The following is a 16,525-nucleotide window of genomic DNA, read 5'->3' on the forward strand; positions in this document are numbered from 1 at the left end:
GTGAGGGGGGAAGGAAAGTGCACTGTCCTTACTAAATACAGGGGCTAAATCGTGATAAATGGGAGGAACACCAGTGAGATCCGTGGGAGGAGGCACGGGTCTGAGGCCGCTGGACAGGGAGTGGGCGGGGCGAAGGCAGTTGGCATGACACGCACCGCTCCAACCCAAAATCCGCCCAGTAGACCAAGAGATGAGGGGATCGTGCCGTTCAAACCACGGTCGTCCTAACACCAGGGGCGCGCAAAACCAAAAAACGCAGATTCCACGTGATTATCCGAAAGAGTGCGGGAAGCAGTGCTGTGTGTTATCTTACCAAGTGAACGACCATCTAGGGCTTGGGCTGTGAGGGGTGTGTCTAAGGGGACGAGTGGAATGCCGGCCTGCCGGGCCAGCGAGATGTCCGTCAAACACTCGTCCGCCCCCGAATCCAGGAGTGCACCAATAGAGAGTGGTCGTTACCCCAGGTGAGAGTGACCGGAAAAAGGTGGTTATGCTCCTTCTTGGGCTGGGGCTGAGGAAGGGTCGTCAGGCTCACTAGGACACCCCTCGCTAGTGAGCCGGGTCTTTTGGGCGAGTCGGGCAGGCCTTGATGTAGTGGCCCGACCTCCCGCAGTAGAGGCAGTCATGCATCCTCTGCTTCCTAACCTCCAGCGGGAGCCGTGACCGACCCAACTGCATGGGCTCCTCCTCCGGCCTGGATCCAGAAGCCACCCAGGGTTGCGAGGTGGAGCGTGAGGGTGGAGAGAGCCCACGGGACGCTGACCCAGGGAAGGCACCGGTAGAACGGACGGGGGTTGGTCTATGGGAGGGGCCAGTGCGCGGGGCGCGTTCCTGGCGCCGCTCCCGCAGCCGTTCGTCCATCAGGAGGGCGACGAGCTCGTTGAAGGAGGCAGGGCGGTCCCGAACGATGAGATCTTTGATGGGCTCGCTCAGCCCCCTCCTGTACGCGCCCTTGAGCGCAGTGTCATCCCACCCACTGTCTGCCACGAGTATCCTCACCTCCAAGGAATAATCTGCCACCGACCTGGCTCCCTGCTGGATGGAATGGAGGCGGCTGGCAGCGTCCTGCCCGTCAGCTGGGTGGTCGAACTCACGGCGGAAATTACCATAGTCCGAGGCGAGCCGCTCGGTATGGCCAACCGCCGCTATGGCCCAGCTGAGGGCTTTGCCGGTGAAGAGGGACATAACAAGGGCTACCTTGGTCTCTCCCGTCCTATACCTGGCTGGCTGGCTGGCGTTTGAACAGGAGCTCACACTGACCAAGGAAACCCCTGCACAGCTCGAACTCCCCACCGAAGGCCTTGGGGCAGGGAAGGTTAGGCTCGAACCGGGGGTCCAGTGGGGGTTGACTCGGAGGAGGGGGAACGTCGGGACCAGGAACGGGGAAACCGGAGGCCGAGCTGGGGGCAGAGACCGGGGCCAGAGCAGGGTGGTCGCTCATCCTGGAGACCGCTATAGTGAGTGCAGCGATCTGCGCGGAGAGAGCGTCTAACGCGCTCGTCGCGGCCTGGGAGCCGGACTGAAGATCGCTGATCTCTCCGGTGACATGGGTGAAGGCAGTAGTAAGCTCTACGTGGAGAGAGGCAAGTTGGCAGCTGTGACTTCTTACTACTGCCTCTAGGGGGACGGGGCTCTGGGGCGTCGCAGGGACCGTCTGCTCCTTGGGTTTGCCTGGGTCCATAATGGCTCCGACGTTCTGTTATGCTCGCGCACCAGAACCCGACCCGTGTGGCGAAACCCAAGGCAGACAGACACAGCATAACTTCAAAATCCAAAAAGGTGGTTTTATTGTGGGAAGGGAATGTATGGTGCGAAAAGCGTTCTGTTAGTGGGATGTGTGAATAAACTGTGTGGTGTCCCGTGGTTTGCGTGTATAACTATGTGTGAGTGTTCTTAGCCTATGTGTGGTGCGGTATGTAAATGACCAGGAGGTGTTGAAATAATGTGCGTGCACCTGGCAAGAAAGTCCAGTCCGTGATCCAAGAGGGGTTGTCCGAGGAAGTCCGAGATCCGGGAAGTCGAGTCCGAAAGGAGGGGTCCAGGTAGAGGGACAAGGGGGGAGATCGCAGGAGAGGTCCGGGGAGAAACGTGAAGGTCGCTGGGGACGAGGGAGACGCGGGGAGCCGTGGAAGTGGCGGAGGGAGAGTCTTGGGAGGAAACAGAGACACGAAGATAAGACACTGGGGAATAAACATAATGCAAGGAACGCTGGAGGGCTTGTCAGAGCTTTACCGCAGGGTTCAGTACGTCGACGCACGGAGTGGTGTTCTGGGAGACTTCTTGTAGAGGGCTGCCTGATTGCCGCAGGTGTGCCTTATGGATGATGGCAAACACCTGGTGCAGCGCAGCGCTCGTCTCCTCAGAGCGCGAGCCGAGCGCTCGGATGTTTCCGGCACGTCCGAGCTGGGGGAGTAGCTTGAACGTGCCGGGGAGGCAGCTCGGGGCGGTGTAACCACAACAGTACTGGCTGATTTTAGCATCCAGTGGCTGTAGGGGAAGCCCTGTGCTAGCTTTGCATAGTAAACATCCGAGTTCAGCAAAGACACCTGGGCTCCAGTGTCCAGTGTCATTTTCACCTGTATGCCACCAACAATGCACTGGTGAGAGAACGCGTCCTCTGGGTTTTTCATGTGAAGACTGTGTACTTTGTGTACTTGCATTACAGTGTTAACTTTCCCATCTTCATCATCATCATCATAATCCTCTGTATTCTCTGTCACAGCTGTGACAGCTGAGTTTGAAGCATTAGCTGAACGGCACACTCTACTGAAATGTCCAAACCTTTTACAGCTGTTACACCTTTTTCCCTGAGCGGGGCGGTTTTCATCTCTTGACTTATGACCCAATAATCCACAGGTATTACATTTCACATTTGAGCCATTTCCTCGCTCTCTGTCATCTGACCGAGACAGTTTCGGGTTTTCCGATGTGAATTACCCCTACGATTTTGTGATTAATCGATTCTCTGCACATCAGCTTTTGTACTAGCCTGTGCTGCCGCTGCCCCCTGCAGGACTTTCACTTCCTCTCTCGTAGCGTCCATGCTAGTTGCTATGACAACAGCTTTAGCTAGGGTAATGTCCCCCTCGTTAAGCAAACGTTCCCACAAGTTGTTGCTTGTCGTCTTGTTTATCAACTGCTCTGTACGCTCTCCCCATTCACAAGTACTTGCTAGCTGCCTTAACTCTGCTACATACGTTGCTGTAGACTCTCCCTGTAGTTGTGCCCTTGTGTAGATTTTAGCCCGTCCAATAGTGACGTTTGCTTTGGGCAGAAAATGCGCATCCAGGCGCGCGATAGCATGCTCCATTTCAGTACCTCCAGCATCACCTGGTAGCGTAGCAAACATGCGTTGTCCTTCGGTCCCCAAACAATGGCGAAGGATCGCCAACTGTTGCTCCTTCGGGACCTTGGTTAATCCAGTAGCAAGCAGGTAAGTTTCAAAGTGCTTTTCCCATATTTTCCATTGTAGAGGGGGGTCGCCTGGCGCGGCCAGAAAGGGCTGGATCGGTGCCAAAAATGCGGACGCAGTCATTTGTACAGCGGGCCCGCTAGCTAGCTAGCTCTGCTAGCTCGGCTGCTCGCTCCGGCTGTAACACCTCCACGGCTGCTTCGTCAGCGTCAGTTCGAGAAATCCTCGTCGCCACATGTAGGAGTGTGTCTTCTTAACGACGATAACCAAACTTGTTGTGCCGTTTAACCAAGTTTAATGAAAGAATAAACGTTACAAGTGAGGCACTCGTGGCTGTCAGCTAGGCATGCTATCAGAACTAAGCTAACCGTCCCAGCCCGGAATCCCGGATGTGAACATATGAACTACCTAGAACAGTGAACTCCGGTAGTTGTAGTCCCATAACTAAACCAGGACTATGCAGTCATGTCAGGTCCTACACCCCTTTCAGCACATTGTATTCTGTCTTTATCTTTTTCTCTCAATGTCCAGTCTTCTGCTTCATACAGTAGGCCTTATTATTGCCTTTAGAATTTTTATTTTTAGTTTGTTGGACAGGTTTTTGTCTTTCCAGATATTTTTCAGTTCGATCATTTTTGTTTTTGCAATGGCAATACGAGTTTGGATATCTTGGGAACTACCCAGTCGCATGGACTTTCGATCGTGATACCATTACGATTATGACCTGATTTACGTGATGTGGTCACGAAGGTTAGGGTTAGGGTTCTATCAGATCGTGACCACATCACGTAAATCAGGTCATAATCGTGATGGTATCACGATAGATGAATTAACGTGATGCCATCACGAAAGTCCGTGCGACTGGGTTGCTTTGGAACAGTAGCCATCATGAGATTTTAAGGAGTGTTCAACTCCTTCACGTTCTTCGACTTGGATGACATCTTTTCTCAACTGCAAAAACTCGTGCAGGAGCAGATTGTGACACTGACCACATCTGGGTTTGCGCAAAAGTAAGAATGAAACCATTCAAAGCAAAAGCAACAAGGCCCACGCTAAGACACGACGTAGGAAAACTCCAAGATGAAAGCAGAAAGGTGAATTTCCAAGTTAAGACGGAAAATAAGTTTGAACCTCTCCTCCCAACCATCTCAGGAGAGACACCGCCTGAGGACGTATGGCAAAGCAGCAAATCTGGATACGTATTTGCCCGCCGCGGACACAACATTAGGGGAAAGAGACGTGAGAAGACAAAGTCACGGATAAGCGATGAAACTGTAAAAACTGCAGAACAACAGAGAAAGGCAGGAACAAGCAACAGTTAATAGGAACAGAAGAATCTCAAAAGAAAAGTGCAGCGACACATTCGCTGAGATTAGCGAACTTGGCTGGAACAGGAAGGCCAGAAGATTACAGAATTCGACGAAGAGAACACATAGTACAATTACACATTATTGACCTTACATAGTAGAATTACACATTATGGTCCTCACATAGTACAATTACACATTATTGTCCTCACATAGTACAATTACACATTATTGGCCTTACATAGTATAAGTACACATTGTTGTCTTCACATAGTACAATTACAAATTATTGTCCTTACATAGTACAATTACACATTATTGTCCTCACATAGTACAATTACACATTATTGGCCTTACATAGTACAATTACACATTATTGTCCTCACATAGTACAATTACACATTATTGTCCTCTCATAGTATAATTACACATTATTTTCCTCACATAGTATAATTACACTTCATTGTCCTCTCATAATATAATTACACATTATTGTCCTCATAAGGCTTAGAGGGACATTTGGTATTACTGTGTGTCCCATGTCCACATTGGTAATGGACTGATGTCCATGCGTCAAATGGTCTTTGATTGGCGTATCCCTTCACGTGTAGCGTGAGTCTTTGGGAAAGGATGCTGAGCATTTGGCAGATTGTTGTGTTGAAGGACTCTTGGTGTGTAGCGTGAGTCTTCGGAAAAGGATGCTGAGCATTTGGCAGATGTTGTGTTGAAGGACTCTTGGTGTGTAGCATGAGTCTTCGGAGGGAAGGGTGAGCATTTGGCAGATTGTTGTGTTGAAGGACTCTTGGTGTGTAGCGTGAGTCTTCGGAAAAGGATGCTGAGCATTTGGCAGATGTTGTGTTGAAGGACTCTTGGTGTGTAGCGTGAGTCTTCGGAGGGGAGGGTGAGCATTTGGCAGATTGTTGTGTTGAAGGACTCTTGTTGTGTAGCGTGAGTCTTTGGGAAAGGATGCTGAGAATTTGGCAGATTGTTGTGTTGAAGGACTCTTGGTGTGTAGCGTGAGTCTTCGGAAAAGGATGTTGAGCATTTGGCAGATTGTTGTGTTGAAGGACTCTTGGTGTGTAGCATGAGTCTTTGGAAAAGGATGTTGAGCATTTGGCAGGATGTTGTGTTGAAGGACTCTTGGTGTGTAGCATGAGTCTTTGGAAAAGGATGTTGAGCATTTGGCAGATTGTTGTGTTGAAGGACTCTTGGTGTGTTGCGTGAGTCTTTGGGAAAGGATGCTGAGAATTTGGCAGATTGTTGGTTTGAAGGACTCTTGGTGTGTAGCGTGAGTCTTCGGAAAAGGATGTTGAGCATTTGGCAGATTGTTGTGTTGAAGGACTCTTGGTGTGTAGCATGAGTCTTTGGAAAAGGATGTTGAACATTTGGCAGGATGTTGTGTTGAAGGACTCTTGGTGTGTAGCGTGAGTCTTTGGAGAAGGATGCTGAGCATTTGGCAGATTGTTGTGTTGAAGGACTCTTGTTGTGTAGCGTGAGGCAGTCAGAAGGTCACATGGCTGCTGGTTCAGTAAACAGCAGTCCTCACGGAGGCTGCTGGCTGGCCTCCTTCCGCTAACTCCACATGTTCAGTATGTCTGCTGCTGTTTCTGTGTGTATGTTCAGCTCCTCTTGCCCTGTCCCGTTTGTTAGAGTAGCAATATTTATGTTTCTGTTTTGTTTTTCAGGTCATATTTTCACTTTTTCCATGTTGCTATTCCCGCTGGACCATGTCTTAGTTTAGGTTGTTTAAAATAGCCTCATAGTTGTTTAAATGTTAATATTGGTGTCACTTAGTTTCATAACAGACAAACTAACATATGCAATGCATTAATATTTCATAGCCCAGACAGCATCCGGATGTGGGCCACTTCAGGGAGTGATGCGGCACTGATGGCCTTCTTCTGCCCTGACAAAATGGATGTGAGCCGGAAGTGGCCCATGTATAACATGTAATATGGCCCAAATATGCCAAATCACATGTGGGCCTTTTTTGGCAAAGATGCGGTGCTCTGGGCAACATGTGATCTGGATGTGACCCTGAAGTGGCCCAAGTGGTAAATGGTGAATATGGCCCAAATATCACAAAACAAATATGGGCCACCTTTGGCAAATATGTGGTGCATGCGGCATTGCTATGGCTTGGTTCTGGCCCAGATCTGGCAAACAGGAGTGGACCGCCCAAGTGCCACCATTCCACGCGGTATGTGGGCCGGATGAAAGTGTTTGTGTGGGACGGGTCCGGGCCACAGCAGTTTTGCTGTCTGGGTCGGGTATTTATCTTGACAGAATATAGAGTTTAGGTAGGAGTGAAGTCCCGGTCGTTCTACAAATGACGTACATTCACTCTTGGTTTGTTTCGTTCTTCATGTCAGTGACTTGGTGCCGTCACACTACTTGGCTAACATGCTAGCTGTCAACTGACTGACGGACCAAAGCCAGTTAACCGAGACCAGCAAAAAACGTGGTGAGTTGTGTCCAGTACAGCAACAGACACGCGGATGAAGAAACAGGACTAGAGCACAGACGGTGTGAGGCTCTGCACATGTGCTGTCAGTTATTCGTTCTCTTCCTGTCCATCATAGTCGCTGTCGTCACACCTAAACGAGACACATGTCCTGTTCTTCAGTGGGCCAGTCAAGAAGATGTCCCGCCTTCCTGTCTGTTTCCCTCATGTCTGTCCGTCTCTCTGTTGTCCCTTGTCCCTGTCTATGCAAGCCTCTCTGCGTTCAGAGCTGAACCACCTCCACGCAACAGCTATCGAACATCTGAAGCAGATCCACCTCAAAGAAAACACCGCCGCCAAGCTGCAGCTAGAGAGCGCCACGGAGCACAGCCACAAACAGGTACATGCACACGCAGCACGACACCATCTGGAACACTGCCGTCCTGTTGCCCCTCCGCCTCACACACTTACACCTCACGCCTTCAGCCGAGTTTGCACACATGATATCGTGTAACAAGTGCACACTGTACAGGGATACTCATGGGCTGTGCCTCCTGTATGCTCCCCACATTTCTGTCTTTCATTTCATTCTTCCGGGTTTTTTTGTTTTTGTTTTGTTTTGTTCTGTTTTGTTTTGGGTGGGGGGGCACGGTGGCGCAGTGGTTAGCGCGGTCACCTCACAGCAACAAGGGCCTGGGTTCCAGCCCCGGCGTAGTCCAACCTTGGCGGTCGTCCTCTGTGTGGAGTTTGCATGTTCTCCCGTGTCTGCGTGGGCATGTAGGTCAGGTGACTCAAAGACATGTAGGTCAGGTGACTCAAAGACATGTAGGTCAGGTGACTCGGCCGTACTACCTTGTCCCTAGGTGTGAATGTGTGTGTGTGTGTGTGTGTGTGTGTGTGTGTGTGTGTGTGGACCCTGTGATGGCCTGGCGGTCTGTCCAGGGTGTCTCCCCGCCTGCCGCCCAATGACTGCTGGGATAGGCTCCAGCATCCCTACCACCCTGAGAGCAGGATAAGCGGTTTGTGTTATGGATGGATGGGTGGATTTCATTCTTTGTGTTGTTATTGTTGTTCCATATCTCTTGTGTTGCACAGATTTGGGAGTTTACCAAAGAATCCTTTCACTTCTTGTTGCACTTGAAGCATGTGACCAATAAACCAATAAACCCTAACCTGTCTTCATCTCTTAATTTGTCATGGTTTGCCTGAGCGGAGGAGACAATAAACCAATAAACCACTGACTCTTGAATCATGCTCTGCAATTCACGGTGCACACTACTGTACAATTCTAGCTTCTACCACACTTCTCTTCTCCAGCTATTCTTTTTTTCTCAACTTTTCTGAATCCACTCTGTGCATAACTGTAGTCCACTGACTTCCGGTTTCTTCTGCAGTGGTCATACCAGTTTACTGTTTGTTGTCATGCGCAATTGACAATGCCATCTTTTTCGCGATGCCTGCAAGATTTACCGTGGAGAAATGTCAACCACATGCACACAACTGTCCACACACTTTCACCTGCACCTACCAGCAGACAGGAGAAAGTTCCAAGTTGTACACATCAAGTTACGTCCACAACTATGAGGATGAGCGGACGGACGGACGTAACTTGATGTGTACAACTTGAAACGTTTCACCCGTCTGCTGGGAGGTGCAGGTGAAAGTGTGTGGACAGTTGTGTGCATGTCGTTGACATTTATCCATGGTGAATCTTGCAGGCATCGCGAAGAATATGCCATTGTCAATAGCACACGACAACAAACAGGAAACTGGTATCGCTGCAGTAGAAACCGGAAGTCGGTGGACTACAGTTATGCACAGAGTGGATTGTTGTCTGATGTTCCCTGCTCCTGCCCATGTGCATGTTGACATAGTTTGTTATCTAAGTTAGAAACTCCCTTTGACAGTCTTGTCTGTTAGTCTGTAGACAGCACATGGGTGTAAACTAAATGTACATTCTGTACATTCATTCCTGTGTGAGGCTGTACGTGTAACCACCACGGATAAATAGACTCGCTCGCCCTTGGCTAACGGGTCGGACTCTTTAGTAGACTGGTTAACATCGTCGCCCATGGTGTGGGCGTCCCAGGTTCGCATCCCAGCTGTGGCGGTTCCCGGCTGCCCCCCTCCAAAAAAAATATTCGCTACATATGTATGAATACATGCATGTGATTTAGGGTATGAATGTGTGTGCACTTCTATGTGTATGTTGTCGTGTTTACCATCATGTATGTATTTCTGTCCCTGTAGTTAATTTGTACATTTATGCAAGATTGAAGTTTTGTTGTTGTTGTTGTTGTTTCCCTTTTGCTTTGTTCATTTTTACATGAGCCAGGGGTGTTGTGTTGCTATTCACCAAAAAAAAAAAGGGGGAGCAGGTGACTGCTGGGAAAATGTGTAAAATATAAATACGTACCTCTGCCGTGCCTTGAGTAACAAACTCCGCTCCCAGCTTCTCAGCCAACACAATATCACACCAAAGCGTGTAACACACCCGCCGGTCCCCAACGTATCAGTGTCACGGTTTGCCTCCGCTCAGGCAAACCATGACAAATTAAGAGATGAAGACAGGTTAGGGTTAGGGTTGGGTTATTGTTAGGGTTTGGTTATGGTTAGGGTTGGGTTATGGTTGGATTATGGTTAGGGTGGGGTTAGGATTATGGTTAGGGTTGGATTAGGGTTAGGTTCAGGGTTAGGGTTGGATTAGGGTTATGGTTAGGGTTGGGTTAGGGTTAAGGTTAAGGTTAAGGTTGGCTTAGAGTTATGGTAAGGTTAGGGTTAGGGTGGGGTTAGGGTTATGGTTAGGGTTAGGGTTAAGGTTAAGGTTGGGTTAGGGTTATGGTAAGGTTTGGGTTAGGGTTTGGGTTGGGTTACGCCCTAACTCAACTTAACCCTAACCCTAACGTTTAGGGTTTGGGTTAGGGTTGGGTTGGGGTTGGGTTATGGTTAGGGATAGCGTTATGGTTGGGTTAGGGCTGGTTAGGGTTGGTTGGGTGAGGGTTGAGTTAGGGTTGGGTTAGGGTTAGGGTTATGGCTGGGTTAGGGTTAGGGTTTGGGTTAGGGTTGGGTTGGGGTTGGGATACGGTTAGGATTATGGTTAGGGTTGAGTTTGGGTTAGGGTTAGGGTTGGGTTAGGGTTAGGGTTACGGCTGCGTTAGGGTTGGGTTATTGTTAGGGTTGAATTATGGTTAGGGTTGGGTTAGGGTTAGGGTTGAGTTAGGGTTGGATTAGGGTCAGGGTTTGTGTTAGGGTTATGGTTACGGTTGAATTATGGTCAGGTTTGGGTTAGGGTTAGCATTATTTTTGGGTTAGGGTTAGGGTTACGGCTGCATTAGGGTTGGGTTGGGTTAGGGTTACGGCTGGGTTAGGGTTGGGTTGGGTTAGGGTTAGGGTTAGGGTTGGGTTATTGTTAGGGTTAGGTTAGGGTTAGGGTTAGGGTTAGGTTAGGGTTAGGGTTAGGGTAAGGATTTTGGAAAAAATGTATTCTTCTTTTCCTCTGTGGGGAGTTGCTGGCATTGAGTTAATCATCTCCCCCTGCTGGCACGCCACCTTCATACAAGCGTGTAGTTCTCACACCTGAGCGCAGGGAATCCGTGACACTGACACGTTGGGAACCGGCGGGTGTATTCCACGCTTTGGCGTGATACTGAGCTGTCTCAGCGGAGTCGCTCATGTCCCAGCAGGAGCCGGCTGTGGTGAAACTGGTCAGTCAACAGAAGTCCCAGCGGCAACCACTAGAGGGCGAGCTGTATAGGTGTGGTACAAAAGTGAAGAAGAGAGTATTTGCTTGCAGGACACAGGAAGGCTAAAACAAGTGTGTGCTATCTAGGAACAAGAGCTGGTCGGGCGTATCTCGGATCTGCAGACGGAGGTTTGTTGCCGCAGTAACCGCATCACCAATCTGGACCACGAGATCCACTCCCTAAACGAGACCATCGACACCCTGACCAGAGAGCTGGAGCTGAAGGGGAAGGAAGTGCTGCGGGTCAGAAGTGAAGCCAACCATCAGATCAGGTGACACACACAAGTACACCCACACACACGTAGACAGGAGAAGGACAGGAGGCGTGTGTGTGTGTGTGTGTGTGCGTGTGTGTGTGTGTGTGTGTGTGTGTGTGTGTGTGTGTGTGTGTGTGTGTGTGTGTGTGTGCGTGTGTGTGTGTGTGTGTGTGCGTGTGTGTGCGTGTGTGTGTGTGTGTGTGTGTGTAAGTGAGGGGTGGGTGCATGTTGAGGGAATATACTGTTTTCTTTGCACGGTTAACTGTTTTGTTCGTGTCTTTGTTTTAGTGTGTGTAATCTAAGTATTACAGCACTGACAACATCAGCTTCCTTTATGTCTTGGTTTTCCCTGAAGATGCAGTCACAGTCAACTCAAAACTGGATGCTTTAGTCAGTTGACGTAGTCGCCTGTGGTACGGGACACACGCGTTAGTGCCCTGGCTGTGGCAGTTGCTAGCTGCCCCCTGAATTCGCTGTGATGGACTGGTGGCCTGTCCCGGGTGTCGCCTCGCCTGCCGCCCAGTGACTGCTGGGATAGGCTCCAGCATCCGCGTGACCCTGAGAGCAGGATAAGCGGTTTGGATAATGGATGGATGGACACCAAAATCAAGGTCATTTGTCCAAAGATTTGATTGAACCAATTAAATTTGAATGCATCCATCCATCCATCCATCCATCACCCAAATCGCGTATCCTGCTCTCAGGGTCGCACGGATGCTGGAGCTTATCCCAGCAGTCACTGGGCGTGCCTAATCTTTAAATGAGACCCCCAAAATTTCACACGTCATGTTTTCATGAATGCTCACGTCTTATTAAGGGGCTCCCCCTGGCTCCCTCTCCCGTAGTTCGCACCCTGATTAAATGTCATGCAGTTGTGCAACCGGGTATCATGAGATTTGTGTCATAGTCACGAAATGTATTCTATGAAATCGTGCTGAGGGACACGATGTCACTGAAATTGTCTTCTCGGCACCACCAAGTTGTATCCAGTGCATTCCTGTGGGCCAAGTTTTTCTTGCGCGAGTCACGTTATCAAGATGCTAGCTCTGACTGGTCTGGCCTCCCGGGAGAATGCCACCAGTCATGTACATATATATCTGAAAACACAAAACGTACAGTGGTTAGGGTTAGGTAGGTTTTGTGTTTTCAAATGTAAGTGACAGGCATTCTCCCGGGAGGCCAGACCAGCCACAGCCAGCATCTTGATAACGTGACTCGCGCAAGAAAAACTTGGCCCATAGGAATGCATTGGCTACAACTTGGTGGTGCCGGAGAAGACGATTTCAGTGACATCGTGTCCCCCCGCACGATTTCATAGATTACATTTCATGACTATGACACGAAATCTTGTGATACTGGGGTGATGTAATGGTACCTGTGTAACTGTACCTAACTGTTTGCATGTATGTAGTGTAACGAACACAGATGACTAGGCTCGCTAGCCCTTGGCTAACGGGTCAGATCCTTTAGTTAACTGATTAACGCAGTTGCCCGTTGTGCGGGCAACCCGGGTTCGATTCCCGGCTGCAGCGGTGGTTCCCCACTGCCCTCAGAATTCGCTACATTGGTATCAGGAGTGGGATAAAATTGAAACCATGGAATTCAAATTCAAAGCCCGGTTTCATAATCTCTAAAGGATTAGTTGGAAGATAACAGGCCAGGACAGTCATTATAAGTATATAGATCATTATCAGTATATAGCTCATTATCAGCATATAGCTCATTATCAGTATATAAATCATCAGTATATAGATCTTTATCAGTATATAGCTCATTATCGGTATATAAATCATCAGTATATAGGTTATTATCAGAATATAGATCATTATCATTATTTAAATCATCAGTATATAGCTCATTATCGGTATATAAATCATCAGTATATAGGTTATTATCAGAATATAGATCATTATCATTATTTAAATCATCAGTATATAGCTCATTATCGGTATATAAATCATCAGTATATAAATCATCAGTATATAGATCATTATCAGTATATAAATCATCAGTATATAGATCATTATAAGTATATAAACCATCAGTGTATAGGTCATTATCAGTATATAGGTCATTATCTGTATATAAATCATCAGTATATAGATCATTATCAGTATATATGTCACGTATCAGGAAAGAACCCAAAAGCAGACGGGACAACCAGGTAAGGGAAGAATCAAGTCTTTATGGAAGTAACCGATCTCAGGGGTAGAGCAGGAGTCGGCTCAGTGGCAGGCAGGCAGGCAGGCAGGCAGAAGTCCATGAAAGGCGACGTTCCAGCGAAGACTGGACCACAGTGGAGGCTTTTTAAGGGTGATGATCGCGTTGATTATCAGTATGTAAATCATTATCAGTATATACATCATCAGTATGTAAATCATTATCAGTATATAGATCATTATCAGTATGTAAATCATTATCAGTATATAAATCATCAGTATGTAAATCATTATCAGTATATAGATCATTATCAGTATGTAAATCATTATCAGTATGTAAATCATTATCAGTATACAAATCATTATCAGTATATAAATCATCAGTATGTAAATCATTATCAGTATATAAATCATTATCAGTATATAAATCATCAGTATGTAAATCATCAGTATGTAAATCATTATCAGTATATAAATCATTATCAGTATATAAATCATCAGTATGTAAATCATTATCAGTATATAGATCATTATCAGTATATAAATCATCAGTATGTTAAATCATTATCAGTATATAAATCATCAGTATATAAATCATTATCAGTATATAAATCATCAGTATATAGATCATTATCAGTATGTAAATCATTATCAGTATATAAATCATCAGTATATAGATCATTATCAGTATGTAAATCATTATCAGTATATAAATCATCAGTATATAGATCATTATCAGTATGTAAATCATTATCAGTATATAAATCATCAGTATATAGATCATTATCAGTATGTAAATCATTATCAGTATATAAATCATTATCAGTATATAAATCATCAGTATGTAAATCATCAGTATGTAAATCATTATCAGTATATAAATCATTATCAGTATATAAATCATCAGTATGTAAATCATTATCAGTATATAGATCATTATCAGTATATAAATCATCATTATGTGAAATCATTATCAGTATATAAATCATCGGCATATAAATCATTATCAGTATATAAATCATCAGTATATAGATCATTATCAGTATGTAAATCATTATCAGTATATAAATCATCAGTATATAGATCATTATCAGTATATAAATCATCAGTATATAGATCATTATCAGTATGTAAATCATTATCAGTATATAAATCATCAGTATATAGATCATTATCAGTATGTAAATCATTATCAGTATATAAATCATCAGTATATAGATCATTATCAGTATGTAAATCATTATCAGTATATAAATCATTATCAGTATATAAATCATCAGTATGTAAATCATCAGTATGTAAATCATTATCAGTATATAAATCATTATCAGTATATAAATCATCAGTATGTAAATCATTATCAGTATATAGATCATTATCAGTATATAAATCATCAGTATGTTAAATCATTATCAGTATATAAATCATCAGTATATAAATCATTATCAGTATATAAATCATTATCAGTATATACATCATCAGTATGTAAATCATTATCAGTATATAGATCATTATCAGTATGTAAATCATTATCAGTATATAAATCATCAGTATGTAAATCATTATCAGTATGTAAATCATTATCAGTATATAAATCATTATCAGTATATAAATCATCAGGATGTAAATCATTATCAGTATATAGATCATTATCAGTATATAAATCATTATCAGTATATAAATCATCAGTATGTAAATCATCAGTATGTAAATCATTATCAGTATATAAATCATTATCAGTATATAAATCATCAGTATGTAAATCATTATCAGTATATAAATCATCAGTATATAAATCATTATCAGTATATAAATCATCAGTATATAGATCATTATCAGTATTTAAATCATTATCAGTATATAAATCATCAGTATATAGATCATTATCAGTATGTAAATCATTATCAGTATATAAATCATCAGTATATAGATCATTATCAGTATGTAAATCATTATCAGTATATAAATCATTATCAGTATATAAATCATCAGTATGTAAATCATCAGTATGTAAATCATTATCAGTATATAAATCATTATCAGTATATAAATCATCAGTATGTAAATCATTATCGGTATATAGATCATTATCAGTATATAAATCATCAGTATGTTAAATCATTATCAGTATATAAATCATCAGTATATAAATCATTATCAGTATATAAATCATCAGTATATAGATCATTATCAGTATGTAAATCATTATCAGTATATAAATCATCAGTATATAGATCATTATCAGTATGTAAATCATTATCAGTATATACATCATCAGTATGTAAATCATTATCAGTATATAGATCATTATCAGTATGTAAATCATTATCAGTATATAAATCATCAGTATGTAAATCATTATCAGTATGTAAATCATTATCAGTATATAAATCATTATCAGTATATAAATCATCAGTATGTAAATCATTATCAGTATATAGATCATTATCAGTATATAAATCATTATCAGTATATAAATCATCAGTATGTAAATCATTATCAGTAGGCACCATTCTGGTGTCAGCATGGCTACTGTGATGATGATGGCTGAGACAGGAACTGCTCCTGATACCCAAGTATTCTGCAGAACCATCTTCTGCTCTCTGAGCATGAGCTCGGGTTAAGCGACAGGTTCCTCTGTCAGAGCGAGAACTGTATAAAACCTGCAGGCAAACCAACCAAGTCCAGGTTTAAAAGGGGGAGATCATTACCCCGGAACGGCACCATGAGATCCCACTAGCCTAGAAAAAAACATTTATGGATTCATGTTCTTGTCATAGAAAAACGACAAGATGGGGCGTCCAGGTGGCGTGGCGGTCTATTCCGTTGCCTACCAACACGGGGATCGCCGGTTCGAATCCCCGTGTTACCCCCGGCTTGGTCGGGCGTCCCTACAGACACAATTGGCCATGTCTGCGGGTGGGAAACCGGAGCTGCACTAACGCCTCCCACGCGCTACCTCCCCCTGGTGAAACTCCTCACTGTCAGGTGAAGCGGCTGGTGACTCCACATGTATGGGAGGAGGCATGGACAGCTCCACCTTAATAACACCGCTGTGTTGTGGTCCGTCTCAAAACAGGTGTGAAAGAACGTGCCAACTGTTTTATCTTGTCCTCCAGAAATATCCATGTATGTGTTACTGTGCCTTCCTTTTGTCTCTTGCACTCAGTTCCAGCTTCGTGCTCTAGGGGCTGTATGGACCCAC

General features: G+C 45.0%; 1 pseudogene; it reads left to right on the plus strand.

Moving 5' to 3' along the window:
- LOC130131448 (protein FAM184A-like) overlaps positions 1-16,525 on the plus strand; it is a 187,850-nt pseudogene that overhangs the window by 82,426 nt on the left and 88,899 nt on the right.

This window comes from Lampris incognitus, chromosome 21 (genome assembly GCF_029633865.1).
Source record: "Lampris incognitus isolate fLamInc1 chromosome 21, fLamInc1.hap2, whole genome shotgun sequence".
Taxonomy (NCBI): domain Eukaryota; kingdom Metazoa; phylum Chordata; class Actinopteri; order Lampriformes; family Lampridae; genus Lampris; species Lampris incognitus.